The sequence below is a fragment of the Arachis ipaensis genome, chromosome B08 (assembly GCF_000816755.2).
Source record: "Arachis ipaensis cultivar K30076 chromosome B08, Araip1.1, whole genome shotgun sequence".
Classification (NCBI taxonomy): Eukaryota; Viridiplantae; Streptophyta; class Magnoliopsida; order Fabales; family Fabaceae; genus Arachis; species Arachis ipaensis.
This window is the reverse complement of record NC_029792.2, coordinates 31875696-31888492: the sequence shown is the minus strand read 5'-3', so window position 1 is coordinate 31888492 and position 12797 is coordinate 31875696.

Genomic DNA, 12797 nt, shown 5'->3' with positions numbered 1-12797 from the left:
AGTTGGTATTGCGGAGGATGTTCTAATGAGCATAAAGGGATTGGTCTTTCCGATTAATTTTTATATTCTTGAGATGCCCCCTAGTGATTCCGGAAGGACTGCATCTATTTTGCTTGGGAGGCCATTTTTGAAGACCTCCCAGTTCAAATTACATGCTTTTTCGGGTACCTATTCTTTTGAGATCGATGGAAGAACTGTGAGCTTTAATCTTGATGAAGCCATGAGACATCCACCAGAGGACCACTCTATTTTTCGGTGTGATATGATTGATAATGTGGTAGCCAAAGTCCATAATGATGGTTTTGAAGAGAAAAGTATGATTCAAAGTTCAAGTGTGGGGAACCCCATGTATGTAAAGAAGATGCCTTATCACCCCCATTGCTACCGGATGACAAAGTATCAAGTCATTAACAAAAGGTAGATTTGAAACCACTCTCATCCCACCTAAAATATGCCTTCCTTGAAGATGACCAAAAGCTCCCGGTAATTGTTGCAAAGGAGCTCACCTCCCACCAGGAGGAGAAGTTGCTTAATATCTTGAGGAGAAACAAAAAGGCCATCAGGTGGAGCTTGGCGGACTTAGTTGGCATTAGCCCCAAGTGTGTGAACACCGGATTTTCCTAGAAGAAGGAGCCAAACCTGTTCGACAACCTCAAAGGCGTCTAAATCATACCATTCTAGAGGTTGTGAAGAAGGAGGTCACCCGGTTATTAGAAGCGGACATTATTTATCCGATTTCGGATAGTGAGTGGGTGAGCCCCGTCGAAGTGGTTCCAAAGAAATTTGGTGTTACTACAATCAAGAATGAGAATAGGGAGCTTATAGCCACAAGGGTCCAAAACTCATGGAGGGTGTGTATTGACTATCGGCGTTTGAACTTAGCCACTAGGAAGGATCATTTCCGATTGCCGTTCATTGATCAAATGCTTGATCGTCTATGCGGTAAATCTCATTACTGTTTCTTAGATGGCTATTCCGGTTATTTTCAAATCCACATTGCTCCGGAAGATCAAGAGAAAACCACCTTCACATGCCCCTTCGGAACATATGCGTATAAAAGAATGCCATTTGGCTTGTGCAACACACCGGCTACGTTCCAAAGGTGTATGATGAGTATATTTACGGATCTTTTGGAGCATTGCATGGAGGTGTTTATGGATGATTTTAGTGTCTATGGAAATTCCTTTGATCTTTGCATAGACAATCTTGCAAAAGTATTAGAGAGATGTACTAAATCAAACCTTGTGTTAAATTTTGAGAAATGCCACTTTATGGTGAGACAAGGTATTGTTTTAGGGTACATTATCTCTAATAATGGGATCTCTGTTGATTCGACAAAGGTCAATGTTATTTCTAGTTTGCCTTACCCCTCTTCTGTGAGGGAAGTCTGTGCGTTTCTTGGCCATGTAGGTTTTTACCGGTGGTTAATTAAGGACTTTAGCAAGGTGGCACTACCTCTCTCTCGATTGTTTCAAAAGGATGTGGAATCTGATTTAAGTGAAAAGTGCATGGAGGCATTTGACAAGCTAAAAATTTCTTTGACCCAAGCTCCCATAGTGAGAGGGCCGGACTGGACTAGACCATTCGAGATCATGTGTGACGCCTCAAACTATGCGGTGGGAGCAGTGCTAGCTCAGCGCGAGGGTAAAAATCCTTATGTCATTGCCTATGCCTCTAAGACTTTAGATGGAGCGCAGTCCAATTATACTACCACCGAGAAGGAATTGTTAGCTATTGTCTTTGCCTTGGATAAATTTCGGGCTTATTTACTTGTCTCTAAGGTGGTAGTATACTCGGATCATGCGGCTTTGAAATATTTGTTGGCCAAAAAGGAATTGAAACCAAGGTTAATCCGATGGGTGTTGCTATTGCAAGAATTTGATCTTGAAATCAAAGATAGGAGTGGTTCGCAAAACTTAGTGGCGGACCACTTGAGTTGCCTTGAGCACACAAAGGGCGATCCCACTCCTATCAATGATGCATTTCCTCTTGAGGGCTTGCTAGCAATATCCGAAGTGATCACTTAGTACGCACCTATTGCCAATTACTTGGTTGCTCGCACCTTTCCTCCCAATTTTTCTCAACATCAAAAGGATAAGCTCAAAAGCGAATCCAAATATTATGTATGGGATGACCCATTCTTGTGGAGATGTGGTGCCGATCAAGTAATTAGGTGGTGTATTCCCCAATCCGAGTTTCAATCCATCTTGGAGGCTTACCACTCTTCCGAGGGTAGTGGCCATTTTGGTCCTCAAAAGACGGCTAGAAAGGTCTTGGATTGCGGAATTTGGTGGCCTACACTTTTCAAAGATGCATCCCTCTTTTGTAGCTCTTGTCCACAATGCCTTAGGTTTAGAAATATCTCTAAGAAGAATGAGATACCCCAACAAACTATGTTGTTTTGTGAAATCTTTGATATTTGGGGTATTGACTTTATGGGGCCTTTTCCAAATTTTAATGGTTTCATGTATATTCTGCTAGCTGTTGACTATGTTTTCAAGTGGGTGGAGGAGATTCTCACCCGAACCGATGATGCTAATGTGGTTCTTTCTTTTGTTCGAAATAACATTATTTGCCGCTTTGGATCACCACGAGCAATCGTGAGTGATCAAGGCTCTCATTTTTGCAACAAAAGAATGACAGGGAAAAAAGTATGGCATCATTCATAAAGTGGTCACAGCATACCACTCCCAAACGAATGGCCAAGATGAAGTCTCCAATTGGGAAATCAAGCACATATTAGAAAAGATTGTGAAGCCTCACAGGAAGAAATGGAGTTCCAAGCTCGGTGATGCGCTTTGGGCCTACTAGACAGCTTACAAGATGCCGATTGGTATGAGCCCGTTTCGGTTGGTCTATGGGAAGGCTTGCCATCTCCCGGTGGAGATAGAACATAAGGCGTATTGGGCCATAAAAGAGTGCAACACAGGGTTTGGGGTTGGAGCCTAAAGGAAGTTATAGTTAGTGGAGCTTAAGTGCCTTCGATTGGAAGCCTATGAGAATTCAAGGCTCTACAAGGACAGAATAAAAGTGGTGCATGATAGAAACATTAAAAGAAGAGAGTTTAGGGCTGGGGAGTTGGTCCTCCTTTATAACTCTAGGTTGAGATTGATGCCTGGCAAGTTATGATCAAGGTGAAAAAGTCCTTATAGAGTGGAGAATGCTGAGCCATATGGGGTCTACCACTTGCGCCACCCTTCAAGCCCCGCCATCTTCAAAGTTAATGGTCATCGTCTTAAGCTTCACCATGGAGAGAAGATGAAAAGCAACAAAGAGGTTGAGGTGTTCCTTCTTAAGCACGCACCCAAAGGCGAAGAGATTTGAGCTCATGACCGTCCAACTTAAGGACGTTAAAGAAAAGTGCTAGGTGAGAGACACCCCCACCATGGTATGATCCTCCCTTGTACATAGTCTTTTGCATATAGCTCTTTTGAATCTTTGCGACTTTTGTGATTGCTTGATTTGTGAGTTTGTTCATAGTAGGGTTGATTTTGTTTGGATTTTTGTGGAATTGCTCATGAGGATTTTATTGATGGTGGTTTGATTGAATTGAGATGTTGAAGAAATGCTTAAGGTTGAGTGTTACATGAAGTTTTGGGTGATTTTGAACCTTTTAGCATGCATTGCTACTAATTTGTGCTATAATTGCTCCTTCTCATGTGTGAAAAAAAAAGGGGGGCCATTGACGCGTGAGCGTGCACCACGCGTGCGTGTCGGCGCGTTTTTACAACTCCTCCCACTAAAACCAGAGAGTTGAGCCTACTTTCTGCCCGCTTTGTGCCTGGGCACAGCTGCAACCCACGCGTAAGCATGGGCGACACGTACGCGTGGCCGATGCGTACGCATCGATTGTGAATTTTGGAATCTCTGGTACAAAAATTAGAGACTTATGCCCACTTTGTGCCGACGGCACAGCCGCGACCCACGCGTAAGTGTGGGCGACGCGTGCGCGTCGGTCGTCTATATTGCCATCCACGCGTGTGCGTGAAGGACGCGCACGCGTCGCTTGCACTTCAGCCAACTCCTGGTACAAAAACCAAAGAGTTGTGCCTCCTTCATGCCTACGTTGTGCCTGAGGCACAATTCTGTCCACGCGTGTGCGTCGTCTGACGCGTACGCGTCCCCTCTCTTTTTTACAATCCACGCGTACGCGTGGAGCGTGCGCACGCGTCGCTTCCCAGACGCCCCCAATACACAGTGCGCCCTGTTTTTGAATCATTTCCTCAACTCTCTTCTTCCATTACTTCCTTCCTTCTTCTCCCACCTTCCACCACTCTATCTCCGGCTACCACCACCGCCACCGGCGACCACCACCTTCGGCGGTCCTACACTTTCTCTCTCCTCTCTTTCCTTTTCCTCTCCTCTCATATTTTCCACCTACACTCCAACTTACTTTCTTCTTCTTCTCAAGGTTTACTCCTACTCCTTCTTACTTTTTATCTCTTATTCTAAATTTTCTTTCTCTTATTAGTTGTATTTAGTTTCTCTTTCTTCTTTTCCTCTTAGTTGCAATTTTTATTGATTGGTTCTTTCTTGTTTGCTTTCTTTCTTTTCATATTTTTCATGGGTGTTGAACTTTGAGTTTCATCTTACTTTGATGGATCATTTTGGTATTTCTTCACTCCTTTGTGACTATGTGGTGTTGTTTTGTTGTTTGGTATTCCATTTGGGGTATTATGTGATTGAATTCTTCCTACTTGCTCATTATTCGAATATTGCACACCAAGTGTTTGTTGAAATACACCTATACCATTTTAGTTCAATTTTGACTTTGTGCTCCCAATTTGGTGCTTATTCTTCATTCACTTGCTCTTCTCTAAGTGCATTGAGCCTACTATGCTTCATTTTTACTTCTCTTATGCTCATTACCCATGACTTGCTCCTTCATTATTATTGATGCTTGAGTTTACCCTTCTCATGCCTCATATACTTGCATGCTTCTCATACTCTTGCATCTCATGCTAGTGATTTGCCTCATGATTATATCGTTGTCTTGTCACATGTTGCAGCTGTCATGTCCTTAAGACACACTATTCCTTTTGGGCTTTACTTTTCACTTGCATGTTATTTTTCGAGTGATGAGTTTTTGGGTTTAATGTTTCCTCTTTTCCTTCCTTTTTCAGGATGGCCACCAGAAAAGACAAGGAGAAGGCGTCGAAGAAACCGACCACAAAAAGGGCACCCCAAAAATGAACCTCCAAGGCGCAACCTACGCTAGGAGCTAAGCCCCTTTTCTAGGAAAGCGAAGACCGCTCATATGGATGAACGCGAGAGGGATAATCCGGCAAGGGACCCCATAAGGTTTCTCAACCGCTTCTGTGAGCTCATGTTCCCCGCCATGGTTGAAAGGACCTATCATTCCGAGCATCTACTCGCCCCTCCAGACCACATTGCTCGATATGTGATGCCCTGCATTGAGCGGCGGCAATGGGATTTCTAATGCGGAGACCACAAGAGGCCAACCTTTCTTGGGTGGTGGAGTTCTACTCCAATTACCACTCTCCTTCTCTTCAGTCAGTCTATGTGCGCCGGAAGCAAGTCCCAGTTTTGGAAGAAGCTATTCGACAAGTACTTAATGTTTTACCGATACCGGAGGAGATGGATGGTTACCAAGAGGTCCTACGGCAGCGGGATGAATTTCAGTTTGATTGGGACTGGATTCTTCCGGTTATTGCCCAACCAGAGTCATTTTGGACCCAAGGGAGACTCAGGATGCGGCCTAAGTGCATTGACGCACGCTTCCTTACTGTGGAAGCTCGAGCATGGGCCCAAATCTTATCTCACTACGTGCTTCCTAGCACCCATAAGTCATCCATCATGGCGGATCTAGCTCTCCTTATCTGGTGCATACTCACGAAGAGGCCAGTCAACATCCCTCTCCTCATCCAACAAGCGATGGGTCGAGTCCATGCCAAGGGTAATCTCCCATTTCCCGCTTTGGTATCAAATTTGGTTACTGCTGCTGGTGTCCCTTGTGAGGCTAAGGACATGAAGGCTACAATTCTAGCAAAGGGCGATATCGTCCCGAGCGAAAAATATCTTCAGCCTCCCATGGACACCACAAGCCTTGACATAGCCCCTCCTTCCACCATTCCTACCACTTCATCCGCACCACCAAAGTCAACCCATCAATTACTTGTAGAGCTCCATGAGAAGATAGATCGATATAAGCGGCGTAACAAGTGCCGATTTGCTTATATGAAGAAACTTTGGGGTTGTGTCAACCCGCCAATGGAAGAGCCAGACATTTCCACATCCGCTTCGGACCACAGTGAAGTAAGCACTCAAGGCACGGATGGTAGAAGTGACGACCCGAATTCCCTTTTGCGTCTCACCATTGACACGGAGGACCGTGCAAACTTCTAAGTGTGGGGAGGTCGGTTACCGACTTCCATAGGTACCCTTTTCTTCTCAACACCTATGATTTTTATTTTTCTTTCATTAGTTAGAATAGATTTCATGGTTAGTTTTTGTATTTGAACACTTTTCTGCATGTTAGGACTACTTGGTTAGGATGATGATTTCGTTTCCAAGAAAACTATTTTTAGGGCACCCTACCAATTTGGAAAAATTTTTTGTGTGTTAATCTTGCTTGAAGAATTTATTTTAGAACGTGATTTTTGAGCTAAGAACACAAGCATGTGAGTTTTTAGCCTAATTGTGTGGTTACATCTTATAACCACTTATTTCCATTCTTGTGTGCATTGTTCTCTTTCTATGATTATGATCTTTGATTTGTTCGATTCTTTATGTCCATTATTCCATGTAGACATGCATTTATATGATTGAGGCCATCATTCCATTTAGCTCACTTACCCAAATGGCCTACCCTTCATCAACCATTGTTAGCCAACTTTGAGCCTATGATAAACCCCTTTGTTCTTAATATTAGCACATTACAAGTCTTTAAGCGAAAAACAATAAATGTCCTTATTTGGATCTGTGGTTAGCTTAGGCTAGTGAGTGTGTATCATTCAAGTGTGGGGAAACTTGGGACATTGGTTGAAAAAAAGGGATAGTTTTGTATCTCTATTGAAAATATTGGGAAATTGGTACATGCTTATGTGTTAATTAAATGTAAAACTATATGCATTGATGCTCTTGTGTATAGTTTATTGCAAAAAGAAAAAAATATACATATATATATACAAAATAAAGAAAAAAATATGTAGAAAAAGAAAAAAAGAGAAAAAAATAGAAAGAAAAAGAAAAAGAAAAGCAATAAAAAATGGACAAAATGCCCCAAAGTGAAGTCCAATAATAATCAATGCATATGAGTTATGATCAAGGAAAGAATGCATGAGTGTGTGAAGAAGAAAAGAATGGGTAGTTAGGCTTATATTAGATTCCTATAGGTTGCTATATAGGTTAGGTGGGAAGCTTATGTTAATCAAAGATTTAAATCTTGAGCTCACTTAGCCATATATAACCTTACCTTGACCTAGCCCCATTACAACCTATGAAAAGACCTCATGATAGGTGTATGCATGCATTGGATAATTGTTGATTGTTAGATGACAAACAAATCGGGGAGAGCATGATTAGAGGAGAATTGAGTGGTCAACCCTAAACACTAGAGAGAATAGAGTGCAAACACTTCCGTTGAGGGTTTGACGCTCAATTCCTTGTTCCCGACTTTCACGAGCTTTCTTTATGCAAGTTGTATACACTCCACTTTGATATTTGAATTGGTAGAGTCATGAATTATTTTGTCATTTTCGCCCTATGTGCTCATATATATTCTTGGAAGTTGATTTACCTTTGACCAAGTAGATAGATACATTTGCATTAGTTGCATCCATATAGGTCATTTGCATTTAATAAATTTTCATTCTCCTATGATTCTTTGGTCTTTCAATCCCTTTTAGCATGAGGACATGCTTGGTTTAAGAGTGGGAAGATTTGATGAACCCTAACTTTAGGGTTTATTTTGTGTAGAATTTGGAGGGTTCTATCAACATTCTATCACACCTATCCATATAAAATGCATGGTTTTGTGTCTCCTTCCTAATTTTGCTTGATGATTGAAAACATGCTTTTTAGGCCCTAAATAAGCTATATTTTAATCTCTCTCTATTATCATTTGATATCGTGATCTGTTTGTTGAGTGATTTCAGAGTTTATAGGGGGCAAGAATGATCTAGAAGAGAGGAAGGAAGTATGCATAAGTGGAAGGAGCATGAAAAATGGAGCTTTGGAGCATTGGCATCAACGCGCACGCGTGGGAACCTAGATTTGGGATTGGCGCACAAACATAGACGCATACGCGTGGATGGGCAGAATTCCCATCGACGCGTACGCACGCCTGACGCGTACGCGTGGATCGCAAAAACCCAGACGACGCGTACCCACGCACGCGTGACGCTCGGCACGTGACTTCTTTAGTGAAATCGTGACTGGCGACTTCTGAGGAGCTTCAGGCCCAGTTTTGAGCTGAATTTTGGAGGGAAAAGACCTTAAAAGACCAAGGATTGAAGGGAATTCACACATTATACACATTTAGATAATTTGGTAGTTAGTTAGTTTTGGGAGTTCATGTTTCTAGAGAGAGAAACTCTAACTTCTCTCTAGGTTTTGGCTTTCTCAATTCTAATTTCACTTAGATCCTTTGGTTAGATCTGAATTTAATTTCAATTTTACATTGTTCTAGTTTGTAGATCTCACTCTTCTACTCTCAATTTAGTGTTCTTGTTACTCTAGCATTGTAGATCTTGGATTTGGATCTTTTTACTTTGATTTCTATTAATGCATTGAGGAATTTCATGTTCATTGTTGTCAATTGCTTTATTATTATTGATTGCTTGTGTTTCACAGTGCCTTTCATTCTTGTTCACCAAATGTTTGAGAAAATGTCAACTATAGCTATGGAGTAAATTTTCACTCTTGGCTTAGGGGTTGGATAATTAGAGACACTTGAATTGTCAAAGCCTTTTGTTGATTGATAATTAGAAATTGCTAATTGATTTGAATGACACTAACTCTAGTCTTTCCTTAGGATTTGACTAGGACTTGTGGACTCAAATTGATTATCTCTACTTGACTTTTCTTCATAGTTAGAGGTTAACTAAGTAGAGCAATAACCAATTCTTATCACAATTGTTGGAGACAATGAGGATAGAAATTCCAATTCCCAATCCTAGCTAAGGCTTTTACATTGATTGATTGTCATTCACCCTTGTTTAGTTCAATTTCTTGTGTCCCTTAGCCTACTTGTTATTTGTTCATTACCTTTATGCAAGCTCGTTTACATTTCTTGTATTCAACCTCAAACACCAAGAGAATTCCTAACCAATGATGTGTATCTTAGGGAAACTCCTAGGGAGAATGACTCGGGACTAATACTCTCGGTTATTGATTTTGAATTGTGGATACACATTTTCTATGTTTGATGCGTTATAGCTTGTTGGTTTAGACTATACTCACAACATAATCCTATTGGAAAATTATATACCGACAAAATATAGCTCATCATTCAGCTGAAGAAAAATATGATGTTTCAAGTAACTCCAGTCAGAATAGATGATGTTAGCATCAAAAAATTTTGCGAAAAGCAAGTTTCGTTGGTGAAGGTGGCTTTGAGTAGAGTTGGAGTGGAGGAGCATATGTGGGAGCTCGAATCCAATGTGAGGGCGGACTATCCATAACCTTTTACAGGTAATTAAACTTTGAGGGCAAAATTCCTAATTAGGTGGGTAAGATGTAAAACCTGGTTAAATTATAACTAATAAATTAATTATGAGCAAGGAATGTTAAGAATTTAAAATTTGTAATTTGAGGAGATATATAAAATATTTAGAACGCGAATTAAAATACTAATCTTAAAGGTTTTGGCCCAAAATTGGCCAATGGGCTAAAACAATTGAACCGGGCCTCACTAGGTCCAAGCCCAAGGCTTAAAAGCCTCAAACTTAGCCAATTCAGCATCTATTCCCCCCTTTTTTCACACACAATCAGCTGAAAGGGAGAAGAGAGTGAGACTCATGCCCTAACCATTGTCACTATTCACCCACTCACCAAAAGCTTCATAACTTTCAATCGAAGCTCCAATTGACAAGTCATTTGTGACCACGCGTTCATCTCGGATTTTTCTTCAATTCTCTTCAAACATTGTGTTAAGTAAACATGAAATCCTTGCCAAGTTTATTATTCCCTTCAATTTCGTATTTTTAGGATAAATTGTTGACAGAATTGCGATTTTGATGCTTTAGGGGTAGCTCAAGCACGATCTCAAGCAGGATTTTGACCCAAGATTGAGTGGTACAAGGCAAGAAAATTCAATCTCTTTGTTATTCCTAATTTGGAATAAGAATCCTAGTGTGAATATTGGGATTAGCTTGTCTTGTTTGGAATTGGTTTTGGCATTGATTTCGTGTGGAATTGAGTTGTGGATCAAAGTGGTAAGATTTTGGTGGACATTGGAATTGCCCAGAGGAAATCAAAAGTGTTGGAGGAACCGCTGTCTAGAGGTACGGATTTTAGTTTCAAGTAGGTATTATATAAAATTATGTGAATGCCTAGACTAATTGTTCTTAGGATAGGATTGAATGGAAATAGTGGTAGTTATGATTAATTGATTGTGAATAGAATGGTTATTGAATAATACTAATGTATTTGTGTGAATTGAATTGAGTATGAGGTTGTGGTTTTACTTGTTATAATAAAAGTTGATGTGGATATTTGGCCGGAGGCTATGATGGGGTGAGGAATCCCCCGTGTGGTAAGTGGAGGTAAATGTGTGAATTTGAAAGCAATGAGTGATGTGATTGTTGTGTGATTGGTGATTTGTGATGCAGGCTTAAAATATCGTATGTTGAGTGATTAAGTGTTGAATGGTTAGAAATGAGTAGAGAATTGATAAATGCATGATTGAGTATGGTTAGTAAAGGTTTTGGCATGGTTTGGAATTGAGTTGGATTGAGAATTGAGGAAATTGAGCAATTGTGTAACTTTGGTAAAAACAGATTTTTTAACCAACTTTGACAGGCCATAACTTGGTTCTCGGACAGTTAAATTTTTTGAAACTTGTCTTAAACAAAAATTGGGTCTGTTTAGTTTATGAAGTTCGAAGAATGGGCGAAAAATTATTTTTAACGAAAAAGTTATGCATGTTTAAAGTTTATAGTTAAAAACTGAATTAAGTAGAAGTTGCAGAAAATTAAGGTCATGCGTATGCATGAGGGTATTACAAAATTGAAAGAGTTTTGTGCGCATACCATGCGTATGCACAAAAGTCAAGTCATGCATGTGCACGACCCATGCGTACACACAACTTGCATTATAGAATTGAATGTTTTTCATGCGAATTCTGTGCGTAGACGCCAAAAGGGGGCTTGTGCATACGCACGAGGCATGCGTATGCATGGCTGTCATGTTTTTCAAGAAAATGTGATTTTAACTATTTTTGCCTAAGAAATTCGCTTTTTCACCTCTGTAACCCCCTGTTTAAGGTCCGTTAGCTATTTTTAGGCTTGGGAATGAGTGTAAGCATAATGAAGGGATGAAATTAATGAATTTGAATAAGAATGTGGATTGGAGTGATGAAGATAACGATGGGTTGATGAAAGCTTATGAGTAATAAATGTACTGAATACTGAATTGACATAAGACATGAATAATAAGACTGATGGTGAACTGAGATATATTCTGGCAAGGTCAGTGGTATAACAGGCTTGCATTTTGACTGTTGTTTACTCTTGGCAAGGACGTGACAAGGACGATAGCAAATTCCGCTTTTGCACTGAGCTGAGTTATGCCAAAATAAGGTCGGTTGTTGATCCCCCTTGTTTCGTGGCTCTCTTTGATTGTAAAGGTGGTCGAACTTGCAATTCCCGAAAAGATACCTCCAAGAGAAGGTGACAAGGCAGTAATCTCTCTTAGACTGACATGTGATAAATCCGGGGTAATGCCTCCTGGGGATGCATGACAGAGAGACAGTGTCCAAGTTAGTTACCAGATGTATCGGGTTCTGACAGTGTAACCGACAAATGAGCTTATGACCAGTAGGATAGGCATACATCATATATGCATTTATGTGAAATTGTGAGTGTGCATTGTTTTGGTTTGTCTACATGAATACCTCTGTTTAATTGCTAATTGCTGTATATATTATAACTGTTCTTGATTGTGTTTACACCCTATTATTTGTATTTATTTTTACTGAATATAAATACTAAAATCAATACCGAAATTCTGTGGTATTGAATTGAAAAGAGACAGGCTGAGAGGAGTGTTAAAGGAACTGAAGAGTTAGATCATGAGCATAGCACAATGTGTAGTGCGTTTACCCGATTTTGAATTGGTATAACCCGAGGCTTGGATCTTGGTTGTTGAAGTTTAGGATTATCTAGTGGGTTTGGGTAGTTTTACATCATCTATATTTGGAACTGTTACCCTGCTGGGAACATATTGGTTCTCACCCGTTTCGAGAATTTTCTATTTTCAGATACAAGACTTGATGCACTTCGCTGAGCGTACTGGATTCTCTCTGGAAAGCAAAGACTCTCTTGGAATTTTATTTTGTGCTTAGCATAAGTATATATATATTCTCCACTTTTGTATATTAACTTGTATATCCTTCTTAGAGGTTGATTTTGGAGAAACAAGATTTATGTTTATGCTTTTGTTGTATTTTGGGGCTGTATATATTTCTAGCCGGCCTTTACTTCGCAGGTCAAGACTATATATATATATATATATCCTTCACTTCTTAGATCCTTGGAACTTTCTTTTCTATTCGTTTTTGTTTCATTCTTAGCGCATAGTGTGAGTTTTGCAATTCTTATCTTCACAGCTATTTG